The sequence below is a fragment of the Schistocerca cancellata genome, chromosome 7 (genome assembly GCF_023864275.1).
Source record: "Schistocerca cancellata isolate TAMUIC-IGC-003103 chromosome 7, iqSchCanc2.1, whole genome shotgun sequence".
Taxonomy (NCBI): domain Eukaryota; kingdom Metazoa; phylum Arthropoda; class Insecta; order Orthoptera; family Acrididae; genus Schistocerca; species Schistocerca cancellata.
In genome coordinates this window covers 206,196,432-206,212,262 of record NC_064632.1, presented here as the reverse complement: position 1 = coordinate 206,212,262, position 15,831 = coordinate 206,196,432, and the positions used below count along the sequence as shown (strand labels likewise).

The 15,831-nt window shown below is 43.5% G+C and overlaps 1 protein-coding gene across 1 annotated transcript in view; it reads right to left on the bottom strand.

The window, feature by feature from the left end:
• Nucleotides 1–15,831, bottom strand: part of LOC126092701 (uncharacterized) — a 379,772-nt gene that overhangs the window by 1,399 nt on the left and 362,542 nt on the right. The window lies entirely within an intron of this gene.

The window sequence follows — 15,831 nt, the reverse complement described above, 5'->3', positions numbered from 1 at the left end:
AGACAATTGTAGTCGGAAAGCTCCATCCGAGAGTTATTAACAGTGCACTTTCACCTTCGGCGAACACCTCTCCGGTGGTAGCTTTATGTAAACTAGAGGTCTATCCTGCTCAAAGCACGACACATGAAAAAGGTCATTTATAACAGAACGGTGAACACGTACTTTCAAATGTGTTTCTGAGCAGTTAACTTCTTCACCACCCGTTCGTCTACAGTCACTTATTATTGCAGTATGAATGAATCAGAAATAACAATAAACTCCATGTAATTGTTGTTCGTCGAGAAAGATCCTGAAAATGAGGTTTTACACTCCTGGAAATTGAAATAAGAACACCGTGAATTCATTGGCCCAGGAAGGGGAAACTTTATTGACACATTCCTGGGGTCAGATACATCACATGATCACACTGACAGAACCACAGGCACATAGACACAGGCAACAGAGCATGCACAATGTCGGCACTAGTACAGTGTATATCCACCTTTCGCAGCAATGCAGGCTGCTATCCTCCCATGGAGACGATCGTAGAGATGCTGGATGTAGTCCTGTGGAACGGCTTGCCATGCCATTTCCACCTGGCGCCTCAGTTGGACCAGCGTTCGTGCTGGACGTGCAGACCGCGTGAGACGACGCTTCATCCAGTCCCAAACATGCTCAATGGGGGACAGATCCGGAGATCTTGCTGGCCAGGGTAGTTGACTTACACCTTCTAGAGCACGTTGGGTGGCACGGGATACATGCGGACGTGCATTGTCCTGTTGGAACAGCAAGTTCCCTTGCCGGTCTAGGAATGGTAGAACGATGGGTTCGATGACGGTTTGGATGTACCGTGCACTCTTCAGTGTCCCCTCGACGATCACCAGTGGTGTACGGCCAGTGTAGGAGATCGCTCCCCACACCATGATGCCGGGTGTTGGCCCTGTGTGCCTCGGTCGTATGCAGTCCTGATTGTGGCGCTCACCTGCACGGCGCCAAACACGCATACGACCATCATTGGCACCAAGGCAGAAGCGACTCTCATCGCTGAAGACGACACGTCTCCATTCGTCCCTCCATTCACGCCTATTGCGACACCACTGGAGGCGGGCTGCACGATGTTGGGGCGTGAGCGGAAGACGGCCTAACGGTGTGCGGGACCGTAGCCCAGCTTCATGGAGACGGTTGCGAATGGTCCTCGCCGATACCCCAGGAGCAACAGTGTCCCTAATTAGCTGGGAAGTGGCGGTGCGGTCCCCTACGGCACTGCGTAGGATCCTACGGTCTTGGCGTGCATCCGTGCGTCGCTGCGGTCCGGTCCCAGGTCGACGGGCACGTGCAGCTTCCGCCGACCACTGGCGACAACATCGATGTACTGTGGAGACCTCACGCCCCACGTGTTGAACAATACGGCGGTACGTCCACCCGGCCTCCCGCATGCCCACTATACGCCCTCGCTCAAAGTCCGTCAACTGCACATACGGTTCACGTCCACGCTGTCGCGGCATGCTACCAGTGTTAAAGACTGCGATGGAGCTCCGTATGCCACGGCAAACTGGCTGACACTGACGGCGGCGGTGCACAAATGCTGCGCAGCTAGCGCCATTCGACGGCCAACACCGCGGTTCCTGGTGTGTCCGCTGTGCCGTGCGTGTGATCATTGCTTGTACAGCCCTCTCGCAGTGTCCAGAGCAAGTATGGTGGGTGTGACTCACCGGTGTCAATGTGTTCTTTTTTCCATTTCTAGGAGTGTATATGGACGGGGAACAACATCTACATAAAAAGAAGATAGAAAAGTATATCCTAGCGCCACAAGTCAGGAAATTTGCATGTGATCCTAAAGCTGCAGGATTACATAGAGTTCCGTTTTGGGTCCACTAGTTCTGTATGAAAGAGGCGACTAAACATTACGGATAACTAAAACAAGTTTCTCCACTTTTTGAATTGAGCCGTACTGTGAAAAACTTGAGCACACAGCAAATAACTTAGAAAACAGGGTGGAGGATAACGTCGTAACATAAGCTCGTGGCTCTGGAGAACACATGACCTCTTAAAACAGTCTTTTGTTCTCAGAAGATGATCAACAATTTCTGATTTCTTACGAGCAAAGAAAGAAGAACAGCTCTATTCGAAGTGTAACATCCAGTATCTTCTGCGAGAACGGTGTCGCTTTCTTCACCATAAGAACGCTTTCAAGGGTTCAAATGGCTCTGAGATCTATGGGACTTCTGAGGTCATCAGTCCCCTAGAACTTAGAACTACTTAAACCTGACTAACCTAAAGACGTTACACACATCCATGCCCGAGGCAGGATTCGAACCTGCGACCGTAGGCTTTCAAGGGTCACTGCCAATGATAAGCGAAATTTCACTTACTATCAGATTTGTCGCTGTACTACGTTTAACAGCAGCAAATTACAGAACGACGCTGCTAGTTGATAAATAATGTTCTAAGCCCACAAACGTAAGCATAAGGACTATCTTCGATGTCAGGTCTCAGACGTCATGCTGTGCACTGTTCGAGGGACTCGGAATGCTCACTTGTGGTTAGAGATGGCGAATACCATGTCTAGGCGCATGCTCCCTCAAACGAAACCTCGTTCAGAAAGAATTGTAGCATTTCTCCGCGATCACGAGACAGGAAATCAATCTGCTCTCGGATTACATTTCACGAAGCACTATGCAGTGAGATGTATACTATTCTGCATGTTTCACATTCAGCAGGATGCCAAAGAACTTTCGTAATCGAAGATAACAGCCTCTATGGAGGCACGCATGTTTTTTTATTTTTTTTTATTTGAGGATTAGCAGAGCCGTAATCATAGGACTTGGTCTGTATTGGGATCATTTTACACAATCTCAAATCTCTTGTTTTGCGTCCTTTTTTAAAAGAATTGTTAGTTGGGTGTTTGCTTGACCACATGGTCATGTAACTGATGTACATATCTTCCACTTGAATGTAACAATTAATGAAACCATTGTTCACATACACTACTGCTTCTCAAAATACATATTAGCACAGCGAGAAAAGGCGAGTGAGACAAGTTTCGATCCAAATCAAGCAGCAATCACAATATGTTCTCTTGCTATAACACCGTGATAAACATAAAAGACGCTTCGTCGCTCTAATGTGTCCTACTTTACGATTCATAGGTTTATTTACGTTATTGGTAGCACATGGTTATTAGGTCATAAGATTATTCAAACTTCATTTAAACTAATTAGACGCCTAAAAATATTATGAAGACGACTAGAGTTCAGAAATAAGGAGGTCGATGACCAAAAATCACTCTCTGTGTGTCCTTCATGTCTGTAAGAGAACTGAGACTACAAAAGCTTTCGGTTTGTCAGTCATCCTTATTGCGACAATTGTGCAATATCTTGCGATAGTTGTCATCACTAGAACATAAAATTACTTAAACAATTAACAGAAGAAAATTTATTAGACTACGTTTCACTGCGATGTTGTTACAAAATCTGTCGGTTATTACAGACAGTTAAGTACATATCCAGCGAACAATAAGACTACGATCTCGTTGTCCCCTTTCTCCGATGCACTAGCAGATTGAACGAGCAGATCTTTCAACAGACGGGATTCTTCCTTACCGCTGAACTAGCAAGGGGAGAGAAGACGAACACATGAGATTAGCCTGGACTACCCAAAGGAATTCTGTCTGCTGTAAAGGCAGAAGGCTGTGCGTTGGAAATACAGCACGGCGACACAAAAGGTTATGAAGAAAGTACACATAATTCGCGGCCACGTTGTTGGTTGCAGAGCCTCATGCTTCAGTCTGTAGCGTACTGACAGCGAGAGGACGCCTACTCGTCACCGCCGAATTCGTCCAAGTTTATGGTACATGTAGGACGTGGCGAATCAGGAATGTGCCCCAAGTGGAAACATCAGATGGCCAAGCGTTTAGGAAATAAAAGGGATTTTGATACAGATCTATCACCATGTGCACCTTATCAATTGTCCCTGTGTGAGCGTGACTAGGCAGCGGTGTTTGGCTCAGCGGTAACAGATCGGATTCCAATTGAAAGGGTTCCAGGTTCGACTTCGCCCGGTGGCAAATATATTTGTGCTCCTTGGCAATGGGTGCACTGCGTACAACACAATTAACTGCAACGTCATATACGTTATTTTATTAATTTATATAAGCGCAGAAAGTATAGGCATCGGATGAAATGCTGGTTAATTGTGACGTGAGTAATGAACGCATTGCCAAGGAGCTCAAAAATATTTACCGCTGGGCGGAGTCGAACCCGCAACCCTTTCAATACCCTTCCGTTCTCTTATCGCTTAGCCTAACAATGCTCCCTAAACGCAGTTTCACGGGGACAATTAATAAGGAGCACATGGTGACAGATACGTATTAAAGTTCCTTTTATTTCCTAAACGCTTGGCCATCTGAAGTTCCCACTTGGTGTACTTTCATGTCTCACCATGCCCTTCATGTACCATGAATTCGGACGAATTCGGCGATGACGAGTAGGTGTCCTCTCCTTGTGACATTAAAGTAGCAGCTGTAAAAGCGGAACTGTTAACTTGAGAAAGGCCCAGGATTAGATTTCCGTGGATCACTGCCCGTGTTTCTTAGTGAAACTGTAAATAGGGCGAACCAGTAATTAATTGCATGATACACGCAGAATTTCTACCGTAACTCACAATAAAATAGGTCGATTCAGCTACTTACACAAACTAACACATTTTCTCCGAGGCTTGTACTCATGCCAGACTAAATTCTCAGTTCAAATAAACTAGCACGCATGCTCCTAAGCTGAGAGAAATCACACGTGTGAAAGTGTGTAAATAAATGTGTTTTATATTGGGAAGTATTGAAAGCACAAAGGACGTAAATCAGGTCTATTTATTTACTTTATATGACACAATGTCTTTCCAGCTGGATGATTGTCTTCTTTCTGTGGAACAACAGAGTTGACTGTTAACAAAAAATGTCGTGTTCTGCTCCTACGTAGTGCAATGATAAGGGAAGTATCACTTTCTTAATGTTTGTAGACTGGTAAAGATTCAAACGGCTCTGAGCACTATAAATGGGACTTAACATCTGAGGTCATCAGTCCACTAGAACTTAGTACTTAAACCTAACTAACCTAAGGACATCACGCACATCCATGCCCGAGGCAGGATTCGAACATACGACTGTAACGGTCGCGTGGTTCCGGACTGAAGCGCCTAGAACCGGTCGGCCACAGCGGCCGGCGACTGCTAAAGAAAAAATTCATGTCAGAAACAGAGTATATGAAACTTCCTGGCAGATTAAAACTGTGTGCCGGACCGAGACTCGAACTTGGGACCTTTGCCTTTCGCGGGCAAGTGCTCTACCAACAGAGTTTCCCAAGCACGACTCACGCCCCGTCCTCTTAGCTTTACTTCAGCCAGTACCTCGTCTCCTACCTTCCAAACTTTACAGAAGCTCTCCTGCGAATCTTGCAGAACTACCACTCCTGAAAGAAAGGATATTGCGGAGACATGGCTTAGCCACAGACTGGGGGATATCTCATTCTGCAGAGTATATGACGTTTGAGGGTATCACGTAAAATAAGGACGAAAGGAACATTAGAATTAGATTTCTTGTCAACAGTGAGGTTACGTGAGGGAAATTACTACCTCGGTTGTATAAGAGTAATGAAGTAATGATTGTTTCATAACTGAGGTTATACACTTCACTGGCGCATAGAAATTTTGAAAAGCTTGGCCACTATGGTTGAAGAAAGATACCAACGCTACTCCACAATGTTATTCCAATGCATAAGCCTCTGTCTTTTTCCTGATATACGCTAACGGAAAGAAATTCGCATCTCCGAAAAGTAATGTAGAATAATGAAATTTCGTGATTACATTTGTCTGTACTTAAGTGATTAATTTAGCAAGATCACAGGTTTCATCGTGAGATGAGCCATGGCAAATGTGAAATGTTGGTACGTTAATAAACGGTGTAATCACCACAATATTGAATGCAAGCATGCAAACCTGCGTGCATTCTATTGCACAGGTGCCGGATGTCACTTGTGGAATGAGGTTCTAAGCCTGTTGCACTTGGTGGGTCAGTAAATAGACGGTTAATGCTGGTTATGGATGACGTTGGTGCTGTCATCCGATGATGTCTCTTACGCGCTCGATTGGAGACTGATCTGGTGTACAGTCGGCAAAGGCAACATATCGACACTCTGTAGACCATGTTGGTCTACAATAGTGGTATGTGGACGAGCGTTATCGAGCTGGAATAAAACCCCCTGGGATGCTGTTCATGAATGGCAGCACAAAATGTCGAATCACCAAAATTAGGAACAATTTTGGAAGTCCGAGTGCGTGGAATAATAACGATAGTGCCCCAGCTGTCACACGAAATTGCACCTCAAACAGTAACTCCATGTGCAAATCCAGTGCATCAAGCAGACACACAGGTTGGTTTCCACCCTCAACTGGCCTCCTCCTAACCAACAAACGGAAATCACTGGCCCCAAGGCCGAACCAGCTTTCATCGGAAAACACAGCAGACATCCTCCCCACCTTCAAATGACCTCTCGCTTGACACCAGTAAAGTCGCAAATGGCGGTGTTACGGGGTTAGTGGAGCGCATTCTACATGGCATGTGGTTTGGAGCTGTCTTTGAAGTAACCGATTTGTAATATTTCGATGTAGCACTATGGTGCTAACTGCTGCCAAATTGCTGCTGCAGATGCAGTACGTCGCTCCAGAGCCACACATGTCGAACATCATTTTCTTTCCTGCCTATAGTGCCACATTGGTATTAGGAGCCTGGTCTTCTTGTGACCGTACACTCTCGTGACCATCGCTGTCAGCAGTCATGTGCAGTGGCTACATTCCAGCCAATCTTTCTGCAGTATCGCAGAAGGAACACGACCTCGTTGAAACTCAATAATGTCTGATAATGGTGTGTTTGTCGCCTTAAAAGCGTTCTTGACTAACATCGACTCACCATGTTCAATCTCAAAGGTAACTGACGCTCACGAACTTTTATCGCGTTTATTTAAAGCCAAACTGATTTGCATCCTCATACTGGAACCACCCTTAAGCTACTGGTGCGAAATCTGATTAGACATTATTTTTCAGTTGCACAAACGTGCCTACCCTCTATCGTTTACGTCGCACAATTCGTTCATGGTACTGTGATTTTATCCCTTCGTGTAGTTATGTGCAACATTATTTCTTCTTTTCTTTTCCTTTAAACCTTTCTCCGTTTCTATATGCCTTCAGCATTGTCGCAAATCGGTTCCGACAACGTTAGTTGCAAGCTCTTCCTGTCACCAGCACTCCCTGCGGGAAGCAATCTGCGTACCACAACTGTCTGCGTCGAATGTAGAAAACATGTTCAAGTGTGATGACATCTTCGAAGTTTTTGCGTAACGTGTGTCTGAAGCGGAACGCAGGTGGCAGCATGATATTTACTTAGCTTAATGTCAAACACCACCTAAAAACCACATCGTGGCTGGATGGCTCTTCGTTAGTCCGCGAGGTGGATTCGACTCCGGCCGGCTTGCTTCCCCGCCTCCATGCAGTGGGCGCGTTAACGCTCTCGGCATGTGGGCTGGTCGTAATCATGAAAAGGATACGTCATACTCTTCATAACACACGTTTTGTGCCATTAAGTGTAGCTTCATCTGAGAAAATGTTTCTTCGTGATATTAGTCGAAATACGTACGGTACTTACGAGGATTTACTATGTCCCTTAACGTATGGAAAAATCAGGAGATCAGGCAAGTTTAAGTATCTGAGAGATGTCATCAGGTTTGACGACGAGTAAAAAGTAGCTATCTGAACCAAGGAAAGTAAAGGAAAGGAAGGAAGGAAACAAGGACGGAAGGAAGATTATGTTTTAACTTTCCGTCGACCACTAGACAATTAAGGACTTAGTGCAACGATTGGGGAATGAACAACCCGGCGTACACCTTATTTCGAGATGTCACGGTAACTGAAATACGAATGCCTCCATGTGAATCTGAACCGCTTTTCTTCCGCTGTATTGACACTAAAAGCATTTTGAAAAGTGAATATGTATAATGTTAAGATAATAAAGTGGCCCTAAAGGAACTAGTTTTAGGATTGATTAAAGAATACGAAGAAATGAGGAAATATTTAACAAAGGTAGACAGGAAGATACATATTAGAAATTCAACAACAGAGCTCTGTAAATCAAGAAGTAGCGCAAAAATCTATGAATATGTAGAAGAAAGAACGGATTATTTTTGGTTAATAAGGCTAAATTTCTGTGGCCACATCCAAAGAATAAATCAACGTGGGCTTACATGAAAAACTGTATAATATTTCGAAAACATAACGTGGTAACCTATGTAAATTATTTACGTGGATGACGACTTCGACAAATGCCATAATCAAGCAACAATATGAAGGTACATCAAAACATAAACAAAAAATCAAGAGAAGTAACTGGTTAAAGAAAAAAGTTCCAGGAAAGGAGAAGAGAAGAAAAACAAGCCAGATCGATGAAAGAGCAAAGCTGACTTAGCGGCTTAAATGTGATCCTTAGGATCAACTAACAAAAGAAGAAAACATCTGCGACAAACACGTGGCAGCAGCAGTATTTGAGAAAATCCATTATATATTGCTGCAAATTCGGAACTTTTTAATAAGTGCAAGTCAAATGTAAATAACCCTACATTTTTACTGCCTTTTTTTTAGTATATGTTAGTGATGGATTCTTTCAGAGCCGTTTATACGAGTGCTATGTACGATATTAAGGAATAAACTATTTTCACGAACGATTTAATTATTAGTTTGACCATTATATTTGACACTAAAGTTAAAATCTTCTAAAATAATGGTCGTTACGACCCCTCTGCTGGCATGTCCTTCCGGATCTTCCGGTATCCACTACTGCTACAACACTGTCAAAGACCAGTGTCGCTCTCTCTTCTAAAGGGAGTTTTCCCGCGCTTGTGCTGGAGGAGTAGGAGTATTGGACAAAATTCCTGTGGCTACCATTGGTGGGTCATCGTCATAGGCTAATATTCCCGCGCTGATGCAGAAGAAGTGGCGTTGTTGGCTAAAGTCTTGTGGATTCTATTGGTGGCCCTTCGTCATTGGATAGAAAGGTACGATTCAACACTTACGCTGGAAAATGGTTATTGAATGAAATTCCTCCTACTGCTGTTTGTTGGCCGTCATCATTGGCTAGATGTGAAACGGGCAGAGCAAGCGAGGGGGAATGTTTACCCAAAATATCATTGTCCGCCGAAGTGACTTGCAGCTCAACTGTATTATAGTAATACAAATTTCCAAAAACTGACCACGTGCGCGTAAGAGTCGCGCACTGGGGGTTTCGGACAAACTTAATCATCCAATGTTTACCTTCTTACACCAACTTACACCAAGACAGGCATCGTTTGGCATTTACAGGCGTGATGTGTGGCTGATGAGCAGCCACTCGACCATGAAATCCAAGTTCTCTTACCTCCCGCATAACTGTCATAGCAGTTGCAGTGGATCCTGATGCAGTTTGGAATTCCTGTGTGGTTGTCTGGATATATGTGCGCTTATTACACATTACGGCCCTCTTCATCCGTCGGCGGTCTCTGAGAGTCAATAGATAAGGTCGGCCTGTACGCTTTTGTGCTGTACATGCCCCTTCACGTTTCCACTTCCCTATCACATCCGAAACAGTTGACCTAGGGATGTGTAGGACTGTGGAAATCTCGCGTACAGGCGTATACATTCCGGGAATAGAGAATTTCGATCATTTTTTTCCTATTATTAATACTGGCAATATATCGGTCCCAAGGATTCCAGGATTTCGAGAACGTTTTAATTCCAATAATACAAATGTAACATAAAGTCATGTTGGTGGTAGGTGACCATTTCCATTTAAGCTGATGAGGTCACAATACAGAAAGTCAAATATCAGGCAAGGAATGACCTTATTGCTTCATATGACGCGTTTCGGAATTTATCCATCATCAGATATCCAAGAGCAATTACATTCGAAGACTAGTCTGCGAATATTTCTTTCACGTACAACTTTAAACGTTATATCCACGTACTGTAATCGCTCCTGGTTATATGAAGATTGATAAATTTCGAAACGCATCATACGAGGAGTAAAGTCATTCCTTGCCTGATGTTTGAGTTTCACCGTAGAGATGAAGTTAGCTTGAATAAAGAACTGCAGACTGTTTTAATTTCGAGTTTGACGTAGGGTACCAAATATTATTTCGTGTGACATAATTCAAACGGTTCAAATGGCTCTGAGCATTATGGGACTTAACACATGAGGTCATCAGTCCCCTAGAACTTTTAACTACATAAACCTAACTAACCTAAGGACATCACACACATGCCCGAGGCAGGATTCAAACCTGCGACCGTAGCGACGGCCGGCGTGACATAATTACAAACTGTAATTTCTTCTTCTTGCCAATTTTCATGGTTCTCTGCCATGGGAAGTTCTGTATAGGTTTCTATGAGTGAGTTTGCAGCTATCAAAATATGAAACATAAATGAAACTTCACTTTATTACACCGCGAATGGATACAGACTTGAATATGTGACATAAATTTCAACTTGAGACGTCTGTCCGTTCCTTACAAACAGGGTTTTTAGCAGCCGGACAATCAGACGGACAACACAGCGCTGCTGTTAAGTGCTCCGTTTTTTTTTCCGAGTGAGGCACAGAATCGTAAAAAGGAAAGAAAAACGCAGGATATCTTACACGTTTTCTGTGTGTATGTATTTGATCAAAAATACTTGTTCTATGACGAAACAATTATCTGGAAAATTTCCCCTTGTATACACTGATAAGAAAAGAGTGTAGGGGTCATTTTATCACGTATGACGTCTCCTTCGAGTTATTTAAACGGAAGCCGCTGCACACGAAGAATGAATGTTTCTATGCGTCTACTTGTACTGTTACTAGGCTAATTTTGCCTCCAGTATCTCGCGGAAGCAATGGGTCACGGGCTACAAAATACCGCCTGTTCTCCAATGCAAACTGTATTTTAGAATTTTGCAAGTCTGATGAGATAAACTATGTTTCGTGACATATTTGGCTTCCCTTTGTTGAATTTCGTCATTTAAGTTCTTCCAACGTTTCGTTCTGCATCTCTCGCGAGGCATTGAAGCCTGCGACCATTCACGTTAACACATCTCTGTATGAGTTCAGTGTATTCTGTCGCCCTTATCTGATATCGATCTTACACACTTTCCTTGATTTTTTACATACGTTGTCATGCTGGACAGCAAAGAGCAACCACCTGTTAAGAAAATTGAAGAGCGCATAACCCGTGCGCTTTCTATGAAACTTCTTTTCTGCTGAAACATCAAAGACTATATTGGGTAAGTATTAAAGCGAACAAGTTATATATCCGCTGAATAGGTATTTCTACGAGATCTGGGGTGTTTTTTTTTTACTACAGAAAGACGTCGGAACAGAATACGAAATGACCGTTGCACATTCCCTGTTTGGACAGGAGGGAATGAAGTCACGTATCTTTTCTGCGAGTGCCTCTTGGACTTTGGTTCCTGTGCAGCCGAGCAAACGAAGTTGGGAGGAGTCTACGTTTCTTCTTCTTCTTCTTCTTGTCAAGCAAAGTAACTTTTCAACATTAAAACTCAGGACAGATAGGTTTAACGAAATCGCAAGTCTCGTGGTAGCAGTACGAAGGCTAATTAATATTTGCTGCTCGCTTCAGGACTCACAGAGTGTCTTTATTAAGTATTCCATCACTCAAGAAAGCAGTTCCAGTAAAGCTAAAAAAGCAATAATAACATCCATCCACTGCGCCGGCCGCGGTGGCCGAGCAGTTCTAGGCGCTTCAGCCCGGAACCGCGCGACTGCTACGGACGTAGGTTCCAATCCTGCCTCGGGCATTGATGTGTGTGATGTCCTTAGGTTTAAGTAGTTCTAAGTTCTAGGGGAATGACGACCTCAGATGTTAAGTCCAATAGTGCTCAGAGCCATTCCATCCACTACCTCTTAAAAGAAATTACATGTCTCCGGGTCAGCTAACTTCTATAAAATTTCGCCAGTCTTCACACATGTTATTTGTTTGTAATTCAGTAGAAGTGTCTAAAAGTACAGTTTGCTTTAAATTACCTACTCTAATGAAAGAAGTGCATAACGCCCAAAAATCTGTGATTTCTCTTCGTGCAACTCTGTAAACACGTACTATGGTAGACAACAGTTAACGACTGTGCATTTACATTATTCAGCAAGGAAATGGTTTATCTCCTTTGGATTATATGCAATACTTTTCGAAAATATCAAATTCTTAAGAATGAAGTCTGTATTATGCTTCCAATGCCAAGTTAAACCCTGAGAGTTTGCGGTATTTCACAGATGTCTGTACCTAAAAGAGAAAAGAGAAAGGAACGTACAAAATATGCAACGATAAGGACAAATTTGCAGGTAAATAAGGCTGCCTTCGAAATCACAAATAAGAAGCCTCGCTCGGATTTCCCATGATACTGTTAATCTCCTGAGTGACATAACGACTCTAGTTTTAAGATGTGATTTGAATGATTCATTTCCATTGCTGTCCAAGTTGACAGCTTACATTACCGTCTATACCTTACTCACGGGTCTTCAAGGAAGGGAAGGAATGATTTTCTCCGTCATCACGATGTACTTGAGTTTAGGTATATGTTCTGAAGTGTTTTGAAGTCTACTGTAGAGATATATTTAACATATATGTATCAATAATGAATCACTGTAAGAGAAACATTTTCCATACTCAAACCGAAAGCTACATTTGTTACATTTTTGTAAAGTTAGACGCTATGTACCTATCAGTTTAGCTAAATTTTCTGAATCAGTATATTAAAAAAGTTTCTCTATCCTTATTTCAGATTGCTGTACCACTTCCTCGAACTACAGCTTGAATCGATTCGCTAAATAATGGCATGTAACTCGTCAGAAACTAACTAACCTAAATGATGTCTATAGCTCAAGCATCTGTAAAAACCTGACAAAGCAGTGTTAAACACTTAGCATTATAATCGGACCTTTGGAAACTCATGAAGAATAGTCGATGAAGAGCTTTGTTGTGCAGGGGATCAGTCAAAATATTTATATTGTTTCATACACTGAAGAAACAAGGAAAATGGTACACCTGCCTAATATCGTGTAGGGCCGTCGCGAGCACGCACAGGTACCGCAACACTAAGTGGTATAGACTCGACTAATGTTGGAGGGAGTGACCTGCAGGTCTGTCCATCAATCCGTAAGAGTAAGACGGGGTGGAGATCTGTTCTGAACAGCACATTGCAAGGCCTGCCAGATATGCTGAATTATGTTTATGTTTTGTGAGTTTGGTGGCCGGTGGAAGTATTTAAACTCAAAAGAGTGTTCCTGGAGCCACTGTGTCGCAATTCTGGACGTTTGAGGTGTCGCATTGTCCTGCTGGAGTTACCCAAGTCTGTCGGAATATACAGTGAACATGAATGGATACAGGTTATCAGAGAGGATGCTTACGGACATGTCACCTGTCCGAACCGTATCGAGACGTATCAGGGGTCCCATATCAATCCACCTGCATACGTCCCACACCATTACAGAGCCTCCGCCAGCTGCTAACATGCAGGGTCCATAGACTCATGAGGTTGTCTCCATACCCGTACACGTCCATCAACTCGATACAATTTCAAACGAGACTCGTTCGACCAGGCAGTATAGTATGTTTCCAGTCATCAATTGCAAAATGTCGGTGCGGACGAAAGCCCATTTCAGTGATGTTTCGTTGAATGGTTCGCACGCTGACGCTTTTTGATGGCCCAGGATTGAGATCAGCAGGAATTTGCGGAAGGGTTGCACTTCTGTCGCGTTGAACGATTCCCTTCAGTCGTCGTTGGTCCCGTTCTTGCAGGATCTTTTTCCGGCCTCAGAGATGTCGGAGATTTGTTGTTTTACCGGATTCCTGACGTTCTTACTATTGGAAAGTGCAGTAATAATGTATAACGTACAATACAGAATCACTAGTTACAAGTTTTTCACGGTTGCCACAATTTTAAATTTTAGTGGAATATTTGTTGCTAGATAAGTGATATTGTTGTACTTGGGAAGCGTTTTTCGTGTTTGGGATAAATCCTAATTTTCCGGAGCTATTTTTGTCGTTTCAGTTAGAGACTGCACAACTCATAAAGTGAATGCTATCATTTTAAAATGGAATACGGAAAGAGACTGACGGAAAAAGATCGCAACGCCAAGAAGGAATTATGCGACATAAACGAAAGGTGGCAGGCGTCTTCTCTACGTATGAATGATGATGAAATTTCAAATTTCGCACCAGTCGCACAAGCGTCACTCTCGTTGTGCCACTAACAGGATGAAATTCAGGTATGCCTCAAATACAAGCTGCAGCGATCGTCAGCGTCAGTTAACGCTGAGATTCGATATGGGCTGTTGAGGATAGTCAAGAATGCCTTTATGGCGACGAAACCTCACTGAGTTTGAACGAGGTCGCGTAACAGAGTTACGAGACATTAGTTGTGTGATATTGTAGAATGACTTCGGACCAATGTAGCCATACTACAGGGCTATTACATATCATTGAAGCGATTTCATAAATTCACTGTAGCTCCATTCATTGACATATGGTCACGACACACTACAGATACGTAGAAAAACTCATAAAGTTTTGTTTGGTTGAAGCCGCACTTCAGGTTTCTGCCGCCAGAGCGCTCGAGAGCGCAGTGAGACAAAATGGCGACAGGAGCCGAGAAAGCGTATGTCGTGCTTGAAATGCACTCACATCAGTCAGTCATAACAGTGCAACGACACTTCAGGACGAAGTTCAACAAAGATCCACCAACTGCTAACTCCATTCGGCGGTGGTATGCACAGTTTATAGCTTCTGGATGCCTCTGTAAGGGGGAATCAACGGATCGGCCTGCAGTGAGCGAAGAAACGGTTGAACGCGTGCGGGCAAGTCTCACGCGTAGCCCGCGGAAGTCGACGAATAAAGCAAGCAGGGAGCTAAACGTACCACAGCCGACGGTTTGGAAAATCTTACGGAAAAGGCTAAAGCAGAAGCTTTACCGTTTACAATTGCTACAAGCCCGGACACCCAATGACAAAGTCAAACGCTTTGAATTTTCGGCGCGGTTGCAACAGCTCATGGAAGAGGATGCGTTCAGTGCGAAACTTGTTTTCAGTGATGAAGCAACATTTTTTCCTTAATGGTGAAGTGAACAGACACAGTGTGCGAATATGGGCGGTAGAGAATCCTCACGCATTCGTGCAGCAAATTCACAATTTAACCAAAAGTTAACGTGTTTTGTGCAATCTCACGGTTTAATGTTTACGGCCCCTTTTTCTTCTGCGAAAAAAAACGTTACAGGACACGAGTATCTGGACATGCTGGAAAATTGGCTCATGCCACAACTGGAGACCAACAGCGCCGACTTCATCTTTCAACAGGATGGTGCTCCACCGCTCTACCATCATGATGTTCGGCATTTCTTAAACAGGAGATTGGAAAACCGATGGATCGTTCGTGGTGGAGATCATGATCAGCAATTCATGTCATGGCCTCCACGCTCTCCCGACTTAACCCCATGCGATTTCTTTCTGTGGGGTTATGTGAAAGATTCAGTGTTTAAACCTCCTATACCAAGAAACGTGCCAGAACTTTGAGCTCGCATCAACGATGCTTTCGAACTCATTGATGGGGACATGCTGCGCCGAGTGTGGGAGGAACTTGATTATCGGCTTGATGTCTGCCGAATCACTAAAGGGGCACATATCGAACATTTGTGAATGCCTAAAAAAACTTTTTGAGTTTTTGTATGTGTGTGCAAAGCATTGTGAAAATATCTCAAATAATAAAGTTATTGTAGAGCTGTGAAATCGCTTCAATCATT